The 12,357-nt window shown below is 51.2% G+C and overlaps 1 protein-coding gene across 2 annotated transcripts in view; it reads right to left on the bottom strand.

Moving 5' to 3' along the window:
• The window catches only part of HOMER2 (homer scaffold protein 2), a 106,749-nt gene extending 103,743 nt beyond the window's left edge, over positions 1 to 3,006 (bottom strand). Inside the window, exons 1-2 of one of the 2 annotated variants that reach the window (XM_043554645.1) lie at positions 2,563 to 3,006; positions 918 to 1,067 (exon numbers count right to left, since the gene is read on the bottom strand). The gene's annotated coding sequence lies outside the window, so the exon portion shown is untranslated. The remainder of the gene's footprint in view (positions 1 to 917; positions 1,068 to 2,562) is intronic. The other variant, XM_043554646.1, reaches the window with a different exon arrangement.
• Between the last annotated feature and the right edge of the window lie 9,351 nt (positions 3,007 to 12,357).

The raw sequence follows: 12,357 nt of genomic DNA, 5'->3' as shown, positions 1-12,357 counted from the left end.
AAAAGTTTCCGTTCTCCACAGGTTTGGACTAAACTGAGTGAAACAGATTTCTTTACTAGTCCTTTTTTTTTTTTTTTAAAGGAAGCTTTAATATGTCAGTATAGACAGGAAACTCCCCAGATGTAAATGCAATGGACTGTATTTTCTAAATAAAATTGATTTATTAACAATGAAACCTTAAGTAAGTTTTCCAGAGGCCACGTTTTGGCAAATGCTGAAATAGAAGATGCCATTACCCAGGACCAAGGTGACTTATAAGAAATAAGCCCTTGCTATTTTGTTTGTTCTCTGGTGAATACCTCCTCCCTCTGTTGCATCCCTCTCTGTAACCACAAAATTCACTTCTTGGGGTTAAGCAATAGAGCACAGTAAAGTGAGTGGGCTGTCTGGGGTCTTACCTGGGCTTCTCCACTTACCAGCCTTAGGCGTGTTAACTAACTTCCTTAGGCCTCAACTTTGCCGTCTGTAAAATGGGCAGCACTGGTACCTTCTCTTGAAGGTGGTGGCGAGGAACAGACAAAGCCTGAGCTATTACTGTCAAGCCACAGAGCCAGTCTCCTGAGGGGAGATCCTCTTGCCCACTTCTGGGCTCGATGGTCCCGCAGATAAACTAGCGGTCACTTTGGAAGGTGCGGCACACCAGGACGGAGGGGCAAACGCAAGGGTGAGAATCAACTGAAGAGGAGTTGTAGCTAAAAACCCAGAGCATCTGAGACGCAATACGGACGTACAGGCCAGGACCACAGGGCCTGGGATGGGAGGGGAAGGATCCCTAAAATGTGCAAAAAGAGGAAAAGAATCAAGTCAACCTTGAGACAGGGCGTATAGAAATATGTACTTACACGGGTCAATACGTGCATTATAAACACACAAAAAAAGAGAAAAAACGTAGAGGAGAAAAAAGAAAAGTATCAAACCTCAAAATGTCCTTTAGGACGGCACCAGCTGTACCCATCACCCCGCTCTTAGGAGGCTGATGACCTGGACAGCTCTCTGGCCACACGGGGGTGGGGGTGGGGTGAAGGTCACTGAGGAGTCACAGGGGGACAGGGGCATCCAGAGTGGCACTAAGCAAAGACAGGGAAATATGGAGCTACAGTAGCTCGCCCCCAACCGGGCCCTTACCCACCATTCACTTGCCACCCCCGCCCCCCCGGCGCCCTTACCCACAATTCACTTGCCCTCCTCCCCACCCCCTGGCTCTTACCCACAATTCACTTGCCACCCCCACCCCCACCCCGGCCCTTGCCCACAACTCACTTGCCCCCTTTCTCCAACCCCGGTCCTTACCCACAATTCACTTGCCATCCCCCCCCACCTCGGCCCTTACCCACAATTCACTTGCCACCGCCACCCGCCCGCCCCTCCCCCCCCGCCGCCCTTACCAACAACTCATTTGCCCCCCCTTCCAATCCTGGCCCTTACCCATAATTCACTTGCCCTCCCCCCCGCCGCACCTCGGCCCTTACCCACAATTCACTTGCCACCACCCCCCGCCCGCCGCCCTTACCCACAATTCATTTGCCCTTCCCCCCAACCCCTGGCTCTTACCCACAATTCACTTGCCACCGTCCCCCCCGCCCCCGCCGCAGCCCTTACCCACAATTCATTTGCCCCCCCCCTTCCAGCCCCGGCCCTTACCCACAGTCACTTGCCCCTCCCCCCTACCGCCCTTACCCACAATTCACTTGCCGCCCCCACACCCAGCCCTTACCCACAATTCACTTGCCCTCCCCCCCCCCGCCGCCCTTACCCACAATTCATTTGACGCCCTTCCAACCCCTGCCCTTATCCACAATTCACTTGCCACCACCACCGCCCCTCGACCCCCCCCACCCCCGCCCCGCTGCCCTTACCAACAATTCATTTGCCCCCCCACACACACACCCGGCTCTTACCTACCATTCACTTGCCACCCACCCCCGGCGCCCTTACCCACAATTCACTTGCCCTCCCCCCCACCCCCTGGCTTTGACCCACAATTCACTTGCCACCACCACCCCCACCCCGGCCCTTACCCACAGTTCACTTGCTCCGCCAACCCCGACCCTTACCCACAATTCACTTGCCACAGTTCCCCCCCCCCCCCCGCCGCTGCCCTTACGCACAATTCATTTCCCCCCCCTTCCAACCCCGGCCCTTACCCACAATTCACTTGCCCCACCCCCTGGCTCTTACCCACAATTCACTTGCCACCCCCACCCCCACCCCGGCCCTTACCCACAATTCACTTGCTGCCCCAACCCCGACCCTTACCCACAATTCACTTGCCACCGTTCCCCCCCCCCCCCCGCCGCTGCCCTTACGCACAATTCATTTCCCCCCCCTTCCAACCCCGGCCCTTACCCACAATTCACTTGCCCCACCCCCTGGCTCTTACCCACAATTCACTTGCCACCCCCATCCCCACCCCCGCCCTTACCCACAATTCACTTGCTCCCCCAACCCCGACTCTTATCCACAATTCACTTGCCACCGTCCCCCCCCCCACCCCGCCGCTGCCCTTACCCACAATTCATCCCCCCCCCCCCCCCCCCCCCGCCTTCCAACCCCGGCCCTTACCCACAATTCACTTGCTGTGGGTTCAGTCGCCTACAGCCGACGCGGGTTTTCCGGCGCGGATGGTCGTCCTCCCGACGCCTCCTCAGAGGGTCACTCGCAGCCTAACGCCACGTTAGTCACGTGCCCGCTCCAGTGCCCTCATGTCACCTCCTCACGTGGCGCTTTATCACCTCACATCCTCCCAGGAGGAAGCACTATGACAGAGAGGGCACAGTCACATAACCTGTGTTTCAGGCATGTCGCAATCACTCTGTTTTACCCTGAGTTACCAATTTCACCTCCTGCGTGGCCCGGTGTATACATTAGGCGTTAGCAGAAAGCACACGGTATATATGGGTTCTTGCTTTCAGCGTCCGCTGGGGGCTGGAAACCCCCCAGATGAGGAGCGGGGCAGCCGCTATATAATAACCGAGAGGGAGGCTGGAGAGGTCTTGCTGGTGAGTTCCAGCACTTCGCTGGGGCTCTCATATTACCCTTTCTTTTTCTTTCTCTCTCTTTTTTTTTTAATTGATTTATTTTGAGAGAGAGGGAAGGAGAGAGAATCCCAAGCAGTTTCTGCAGAGCCTGATGCGGGGCTCGAACTCACGAAACCGTGAGATCAAGACTGGAGCTGAGACCAAGAGTCGGACGCTTAACCCGCTGAGCCGCCCAGGCACCCCTCAAATTAGGATTTCAGTCACCTCACTGGCGTTGCAGGACGGACAGCCACTGCGGCACAGTGACTGGGCCACGCAGGCACACCGGTTCCTCAGAAACCCTCCAGAAAACATCTGAGCGGGAATAGCATCCTGTGCGACTTGAGAGAAGAACCTTGGACTTCCTCAAACCTCATTATGGCTGAGAATGCGCTCACCAGGTCGGTCCTGGCAAAAGCAACTTGGTCTCTTTAAAACCACAACGCAGCGAGGCAACTCTAAAAAGGATACTTGCGGAATCTGGGAAATTTCAACACTGCCCTTTGATGATATTAAGGAATAGCCTGATTTTTTAGACATGCTGATGCGTTGTGAGTAAGTTTTTGAGAAGGAATCCTTGGCTATTAGAGATGCCAACAGCTACAACTGGCTCCAAACAATCTAGGGATGCAGAGAAGAGGGTCAGTATAGACATGGAGTTGGATTGGCCGTGAGTTGCTAATTGCTCAAGCTGGGGGGCCAGTGGGGCTCATTCCACCGTTCTGCTTCGGTAGGTGTTTGGGATTTCTCATTAAAACCTCCGCAAAGCCGGGGCACCCGGCTGGCTCAGCAGGTGGAGCTTGAGACTCCTGATCTTGGGTCATGGGTTTGAGCCCTAAGTTGGGGTAGAGATTGCTTAAAAACACTTTTTTAAGCCGGGGTGCCTGGGTGGCTCAGTCGGCTGAGCGTCCGGCTTCGGCTCAGATCATGATCTCGCTGTCTGTGAGTTCAAGCCCCGTGTCGGGCTCTGTGCTGACAGTTCAGAGCCTGGAGCCTGCCTCGGATTCTGTGTCTCCCTCTCTCTCCGCCCCTCCCCCACTCATGCTCTGTTTCTCTCACTCTCAAAAATGAATAAATGTTAAAAAAAATTTTTTTTTAACTTTTTTAAGGGGCGCCTGGGTGGCTCAGACAGTTGAGCATCCAACTCTTGATTTTGGCTCAGATCATGATCTCACGATCCGTGAGATCAAGCCCCGTGTTGGGCTCTATGCTGACAGTGTGGAGCCTGCTTGGGATTCTCTCTCTCCCTCTCCCTCTGCCCCTCCCCTGCTTGCTCTCTCTCTCTCTCTCTCTCTCTCTCTCTCAAAATAAAAAAATAAACATTAAAAAAATAAAACTGCATGGGCACCTGGGTGGCTCAGTCAAGCATCAGACTTTGGCTCAGGTCATGATCTCAGGGTTCATGAGTTTGAGCCCCTCATGGAGCTGCCTGCTTCACATCTGCTGTGTCCCTCTCTCCCTCTGCCCCTCCCCCACTTGCATGGCACTCTCTTTCTCTCTTAAAAGCAAATAAACATTAAAAAAAAAACGGCTGAGACATCTCATTACACAGAGAGGTCATCTAATGTAAGTCTGTAAATATAAAAGACATTTTATTCATTCATTCACTCGTTCAAAAATATAATTACATATGATATGTATAATTATATATCTATAAGTATGGTAAAATTCATTTAATGTAAAATTCACCATTTTAACCATTTTATAGTATGCATTATGTCAATTATAGCTCAAAAAAAAAAAAAAAAGTGTAGGGGCCCCTGGGTGGCTCAGTCGGTTGAGCAACTGACTGACTCTTGATTTCAGCTCAGGTCATGATCCCAGGGTGCTGGGATCAAGCCCCACATTGGGCTCTGCACTAACAGCTCGGAGACTGCTCGGGATTCTCTCTCTCTCCCTCTCTTTCTGCCGCTCACCTGCTCACACTGTCTCTGTCTCTCTCTCTCTCAGAATAAATACACTTAAAAAAAAATAAAATTCAGAAAGTACACAAGAGTTTGCAGTGAAAAGCTTCCCCCCGACCTCTCTGCCCCAGTGGCACACAGCTTCCTCTCCAGAGGCATCTGTTTCCCACACACCCTTCCAGAGATTAAACCTCCCCTCCCCCCTGGTTCACCAGAATGGTACCATTTTGTACACACCGCTTTGCAGCTGGCCTTTCCCCCATCACTTACCTTGGGTTCATTCTGTAACAGAACACAAACAGCGCCTTCCCTTTTTCCCAGCTGCATAGTACTCCACACGGTCAGGCTGCTTCACACCCTGCGGTGAGTGCTTCGGGGTTCTGGAAACTCTTTTCCCAGCCAGCTCAGAGTCTAAAAAGCACTTTCTTTTGATAAGGGGGCAATAAAGACAAACCAGAGGCTTCTGCCTCGAGGCCGACCATCATCGGAGCTATCTTCGCAGACGGGCCCTCGGAAGGGCAAAGGCAGCTAACCTGGAGGGTTCTCCAGGGGATCTGCCAGGTGTTGCCGGTGAAGGTGGCAGGGAATTGCTGGCCATCTTAGCCTCTAGGACATAATTGATCATGTCACCTGTGTCCTCCCTTCTTTCCTGATTAGAAAAGAAAGGACTTCTTGGGGAAATTGAGAAGTGCATACAGAAGCAGAAATTTACCCAGAGTTGTTTGTAAGCATTTAAAAAAATTTTTTGTTAATGCTTATTTTTGAGACAGAGAGAGACAGAGCATGAACGGGGGAGGGTCAGAGAGAGAGGGAGACACAGAATCCGAAGCAGGCTCCAGGCTCGGAGCTGTCAGCACAGAGCCCAACGTGGGGCTTGAACTCACAGATGGTGAGGTCATGACCTGAGCTGAAGTCGGAAGCTCAACCGACTGAGCCACCCAGGCGCCCCGTAAGCATTTTTAATAGCTGCTTAAAACTGAATTGTACTGGATGTGAGGGCGATCTGGCTGCGACATCTGTCACCCCATTGATCGCCAGGGTTGATTCGGCTGATCTGGCTGGCTAGGCGGGTGTCCCCTTCCTCCCTCACCGCTCCATGTGTGTCCCTCCCGAAGCTGCGCGCTCGGTCGAAGAGGACGACCTTCCCCGATAGAGGAGGACCGTTCTTCGGTCAAGGGTATACGAGTAGCTGCGCTCCCCTGCTAGAACCTCCAAACAAGCTCTCAAGGTCCATTTGTAGGAGAACGTAGGGTAGTCAAGCTTCCAAGACTCCAGACACATCCAAATGAGGCGCTGCACGTGGCAGTCTGCCTTAAAAAAAAAAAAAAAAAAACTGAATTGTACTGGGAGGTGCCTGGGTGGCTCAGTCAGTTGGGTGTCCAACGCTGATTACAGCCCAGGTCATGGTCTTGAGGTACGTGGGATGGGGCCCCACATTGGGCTCTATGCTGAAAGCACAGAGCCTACTTGGGATTCTCTCTCTCTCTTTCTCTGCCCCTGTCTCACTTGCGTGCTCTCTCTCTCTCTCTCTCAAATAAATAAACTTAATAAAAAACTGAATTGCATTGGGGTGCCTGGGTGGCTCAGTCATTTAAGCATCCAACTCTTGATTTTGGCTCAGGTCACGATCTCATGGTTCGTAGGTTTGAGCCCCACATCAGGCTCTACACTGAGCTGAGGCTGGTTGAGATTCTCTCCTTTCTTGGCTCTCTGACCCTCCCCCACTCATCCTCTCCCCCCCCCCCCCCAATAAATAAACTTTAAAACTGTATTGCATTGAAACACTGTAACTTACTAACTTATCTCTGCTTTCACTTCTGCATCTTAGAGATCCAGGAACTAAAGCCACATCAGATGTTTATTTTAAGGAGCTAGAGAAACATCTAAGTCCATGCACCAAATGAGACAGGTAAGACACTTGGCACCAGGTATGAATATTTGAAAATTATCTCTACGAAACAGAAACCGTATTAATGAATAATCTCGGGGATGAAGAGAAGACCAGTGGCTGATAATGAAGGCTTCGGGGATTCCAACAGTTACTGGAGAGTAAGCTAAGAACCCTGCATATTAAATAGAGGAACATTTATTTAAATAGAATAGAAGCCCTGTCTCCTCAGTAACTACAGGAGACGCCTGCCAACCTAGGCACTAAACGTTTGCTGGGTTGGACGCAGCGCGCGGCCGGAGGGAGAGGCACCTGGGATGCGGGAAGAGAATTCGTGGACGGCATACGTGTTGGGGCAGGGGCTGCAGCGCGCAGGTGGTAGTGGAATCCACAGGGACAGTCCCAACTCGTGCGAAGAGTGTGGAGGATGAGGAGAGGTCAAGGGCAGAGTCCCGGGCACGCTGGCGGCCGAGAGCGTGGGGAGTGTCACGGTAGCCCGGGGCTCTGAGCACGGCCTCGTCAACAACCCCACCCCAGAAACTCTTCCTGCCCGACCCGGGTGGACAGCGCTGGCAGGAGGGCTTGGGGACCTTTAGGGACGTCTGGATCAGCAGGGGACTTGGGAGGGGAGAGCAGGGGAGAAGGGTTTTAGGGCCTAAAAAGAGGTCCCTATCACCAGGGACCTGCAAAATGCACAGAACTCTTCCTTCCCTAACAATACAGTTTCCCCTGAAAATGGACCTAATAATAGGCCTCACACTACTACCACGGCTAAATTGGACTCCACTGACTCACAAGTCTTTTTATGTCTTCAGTTCCGATCCCTGCTTCCCATACAACTCGGTAAATGACAACACCGTTGTTCTTTCGCCGAAGAATCTATTTCAGGGATGGGCAGTGGATGGTCTCCGGCTGTGTGCTATTATTACCTGCGGCGTAGCGGGGCCTTTTATAGCATTCGTTTCAAACATAAAGGAGAAGGGGAAATGCAAAATGAAGCGGAGTGCTGTCTTGCAAAAGGCAAATCTCCTGAGATGAATGTCTTTCTCCCGAAGTCCCCGGTGTCAGGGGGAAACACCGGACGAGACGGCCACTCCATAAATCTTGCCGCACGGTGTTTGCGCGCATCCTCGTGGGTTAGAAGCAGCATTCGACCGAGAGAGTCTGTTGAGTGAAACATCACCAGCTCCCGTTTGACCAAAAATGGCTGCAGATAAACAAGTCTCATCCCTGGCAGGATGCGGCTCCGTCTGGCAAATGTTTATCAAGCGCCAGCTGTGTTCCAGGGATGCAGAGGCGGAGAGCCACGGCCCGTGGCCCCTGGTAGCCCCCGGGTACGCCGGGAAAGGACACTCTGGGTCATCGATGGGAAGGAGGCAGTGCCTTCGCAAAGAACGTGTATTGTTCACTGTCCATTAATAAACTAGCATCTGGTTTACTCAGAAACCGGTGGGGGGGGGGGGGTGCTAGCTTACACAGCTTGGTTGGCAGAAGCCAATACTCAATAGCAAGCAACTCTGATCTCTGGATGTTTTCAGCTGAGGCCTGGATCGTGCCACAGGTGCAGGTCATTAAAAATCCCTGGGGGGCGGGAGGGGCGGGAAGGGCAGGTAGAAGAGGCCCAGGGTCTCCTTCCTGCCGGCAGGGTGCTTGGTGCTTGGTGCTAACACTGTTATTCCCTCAGTCCTGAACCAGGTGAGGGAACAGCTGGTGGCCAAGGGCAGGGGATGGAGGGAGTGGGTGGAGGTGGAGACAGACAGACAGGCAGACACACACACACACACACACACACACACACAGAGGGAGGTGGACAGATGCTGTTGGGGAGGCACAGACACTAAGGGTGTCTTTTTTTTTTTTTTTACTGTGACACCCTTTTCAAATTTTAGTAATTGTGGCACTGAGAATGTCTTACCCTGACATTTCTCTTTGGATGTGACAACTCTTACAGTGGAGAATTTATTTAAATATTCAAATGGATTTTAAAGGATTCCTGGAAGAAGCTATGGCTCTTAGTATTATTAATCTGACTCTGCTGAAGTCAGTTCGCTTCTGGACCAGGAACTCAAAACCCTCCCTCTCTGTGGACAGAGAGAACTGGGGGGGGGGGGGGGGGACCAGCCATTGCTGCCAGAGCCATGATTCCTATCACGATTGTCATCTCTCCGAGGGGACACATCCGGAGGCAGACGACTCAAGGTTGGATGTTTGAACGCTGAGATCCCAAGTATTTACTCCTGCCCCTAACATTTTCCGGGCCCCAATCTTCTGTGCTCTGTGGTCCTAAACGCTGGGCTTTCACTCGAGTGCTCGCCATCTGTTCAAACAAACCCAAAGCCGCTGTTCTTTCTTCTCTCCCGGGTAAGTTACGCACCATAAAATGCACCCGTTGTATTTGTATGGTCCAGGATTTTTAGCAAAGTTATGGACCTGTGCAACCACCACCACTATCCAGCCTTCAGATGTTTCCATGGACCCCCTAAAAGCTCCTTCATTGTCACCTGTAGTCTGTCTCTCTCTCCCACCCAAACCCCACAATCACTGATCTGCTTTCTGTCTCTATCAGAGCTTCTTTTTAGAACACAGTTTTGGTTGTGACCATCCATAAATACTTCTACTGAAGCTGGGGTGGTCCTCTGGGTAAGAATACAAATTGCATTCCTCAATTTTAAAAAGATTAAAAAAATATTTATTTATGTTTGAGAGAGAAACTGTGAGAGGGGGAGGGGCACTCAACCGACTGAGCCACCCAGGCACCCCTTCACTCCTCCATTTTTTACAACAGAATGTAACCTCACGCCTGTGTGTCTGTCTTTGGCCATGACCAGACCTGCCCAAGGAAAGCAGCGCAGTGGACATGAATGGAAAATTGTTAGGCCTTGCAGTATAGGAGCAGGGAGAGGGAGATTGCTGTGAATTTTAGCACACACGACAGGAAGTTCAAGGCCTAGGATGTGGCTATCGGGCCCAAGTAACATGGCTGTCCTCCGAGTAGCAGACAGACAGCTTTACATGGAGGTGCGAGCTGTTTCTGGGTGATAAGCAGTAAACGTGGTTCTATAGGTATTGGACCCAGCGGACATCTCATTTTGTGTGGGCTCGCAAGACACGCTTCGGTGAGATACGGAAGAGGCAGGCATCAGAGAACTTCCTGGGGGCGCCTGGGTGACTCAGTCGGTTAAGTGTTCGACTTCCACTCAGGTCATGATCTCACGGTTCGTGAGTTTGAGCCCCGCTCTGCGCTGACAGCTCAGAGCCTGGAGCCTGCTTTGGATTCTGTGCTCCCTCTCTCTCTGCCCCTCCCCTGCTCACGATCTCTCTCTCTCTCTCTCTTTCTCTCTCTCAAAAATAAACATTAAAAATTAAAAACACACAAAAAAAGAGCTTCCTGATTCCTTTCCTCATTTGTACGTCTTGCATGGCTTTCCTCCTGCTTCAGAAATAAGCCAAAGCCAGATGCCTGGTGGCTCAGTCGGTTGAGCGTCCGACTCTTGATTTCAGCTCAGGTCATGATCTCACGGTTCATGACATTGAACCCGGTGTCAGGCTCCACGCTGATCGTGGAGACTGCTCATGCTCTCTCTCTCTCAAAGAGAAAAAACAAACAAACCAAAGTAAAAGTAACTATGAACCATGCCTCCTCTGTCACGCGACACCCGACAGACTCTGCGTTCCGGCTCGAGCAGTGTCTCACATGAACGCACACGGCATTTGCCTCACTCACTGCCACAAACATCTGGATGCTCCTTTCTCAACCACAGAGGGCAATCTCGACTGGCCTGTCATAGAGCTCGTTTCTCAAAACTCCAGAGCAGATGTCTCGTTCCTTAGCTTCTCTGGTGCCCCTTCCCTGGGAAGGAGAGGGTGGGTTCCAATCTCGCTTGCCCTGATGCTTGTGCGAACTTGGGCAAGTTACCCGTCATCTCCAAGCCTTGTTTGGACAAGTCAGGTATCTGCCTCGGTGGGTTATCCTGAGGATAAAGGAGATAATGTAGGTACAGAGCACTGCCCGCTGCCTGGCATGTAGTCCGTGCTCAGTAAACAGCTATGGTAGTGGTGTTTCGACATCACTGGTTTCACAAGCCTGTCGCCCAATGTTTGCATCACAACGTGTCCCTGCTCAAACCAGGAGGTCAGAATGTTTCACTTCGGTTTGGGAAACAGTGAGGGAGTCGAGGGGGCACTAACATTTCTTAATCCTTATCATCTCCGCGGTGGAAAATATCAATCGTTATCATCTCATTTTAGAAATAAGGACACTGAGCCTCGTTCTTGGCGATAGTCGCTCAGGTTGGCCTGCATGGGAAGCCGATGCCCCTCCCACCTAAAAGTGCTCAAGATCTCAGGGCGCCTGGGTGGCTCAGGCAGGTAAGCGTCCGACTCTTGATTTCGGCTCAAGTCATGATCTCACAGTTCGTGAGTTCGAGCCCGGTGTCAGGCTCTGCACTGACAGCTCAGAGCCTGCTTGGAATTCTCTCTCCCTCTGTCTGTCCTTCCCCTGCTCACTCTCTCCAAATAAATAAACATTAGGGAAAAAAAAGTTACAGCAAAAAAAAAAAAAAAAAAAAAAAAAAAAGCTAAAGATCCCTGTAGAGCAAAAGCTCTCCAGTCACCTGTTGTGGGGGGAGTCAGACTCTCACCTGCCTGGAGGGAGAACAGAGTCAACTCTCAACAACATCTAACTGGAATTTGCTGAAGTCAAAAAGAAACATGCATTTCCCCAAGTCGGCAGAGGTCACAACTCACATTCCAAATATGACAGGGATGATGTTACACGGCGGGCCTGGGGGGGTGGGGGGGTGTCTCGGGACAGAGGGTGGTAAAGAGCTCTGCAAGTTGGCCTGAAGGAAATGGAGAAGCATTGGGAGTCTTGCTCCGAAGAATATTCAACAAAGAGTAGCCTGTCTCCATCCTCCACACCCAAAATGCATGGTGCATGCGTGTGTATATGTGTGTCCACGTGTTTGAGCACTTGCTGGAGACCCGCCACCTTCCCTAAATGTGTTTGGGTTAATTTCACTTGCTCTGAGTTTTCCCTCATCCTAAAGTCAGTCTACACTTAGGTGTCTGGCTGGAAGCATCTTTCCCTGCACTGCAATCGGGTTCCCTGTGCTGTTGTCCATCACGTGTATGCCACGACATGACCATCTTCTGCTTGACTCTTCGATGAGATCCCGAGACTGTGTTCCGCATTTTTTCACTTCTCTCCATTCCCCCCAACATTTAACCCAGAAATATGCTGGAAATGGATAGATGCTTATGGAGTGATAAAAAACTAAGCAAGGTCACAAATCCGAAGAAAGACTTTAGATCTGGGTTTTTGTTTTTTTTTCCTAGAGTTCTATCTGAACAGAAATCACATGTTAAATAAATGACTAAACTTTGTGTTAGAGTTCACAAAAAATGAGCAAATTAAAGTGAAATGCCAAAGGGGCGGGGGAAGTAACTTTCGCTACAGAGAAATAATGAACTTTTGGGTCATGTCCAGCCAATGGGGGCTCAGTCACAGGGAAGCTGTCAAACACCTTTCGGAGAAGCTCTCGAGGCA

This window comes from Prionailurus bengalensis, chromosome B3 (genome assembly GCF_016509475.1).
Source record: "Prionailurus bengalensis isolate Pbe53 chromosome B3, Fcat_Pben_1.1_paternal_pri, whole genome shotgun sequence".
NCBI classification, from domain to species: Eukaryota; Metazoa; Chordata; class Mammalia; order Carnivora; family Felidae; genus Prionailurus; species Prionailurus bengalensis.
Note: the sequence above shows the minus strand (reverse complement) of the source record. Positions and strands in the feature narration are given on the sequence as shown.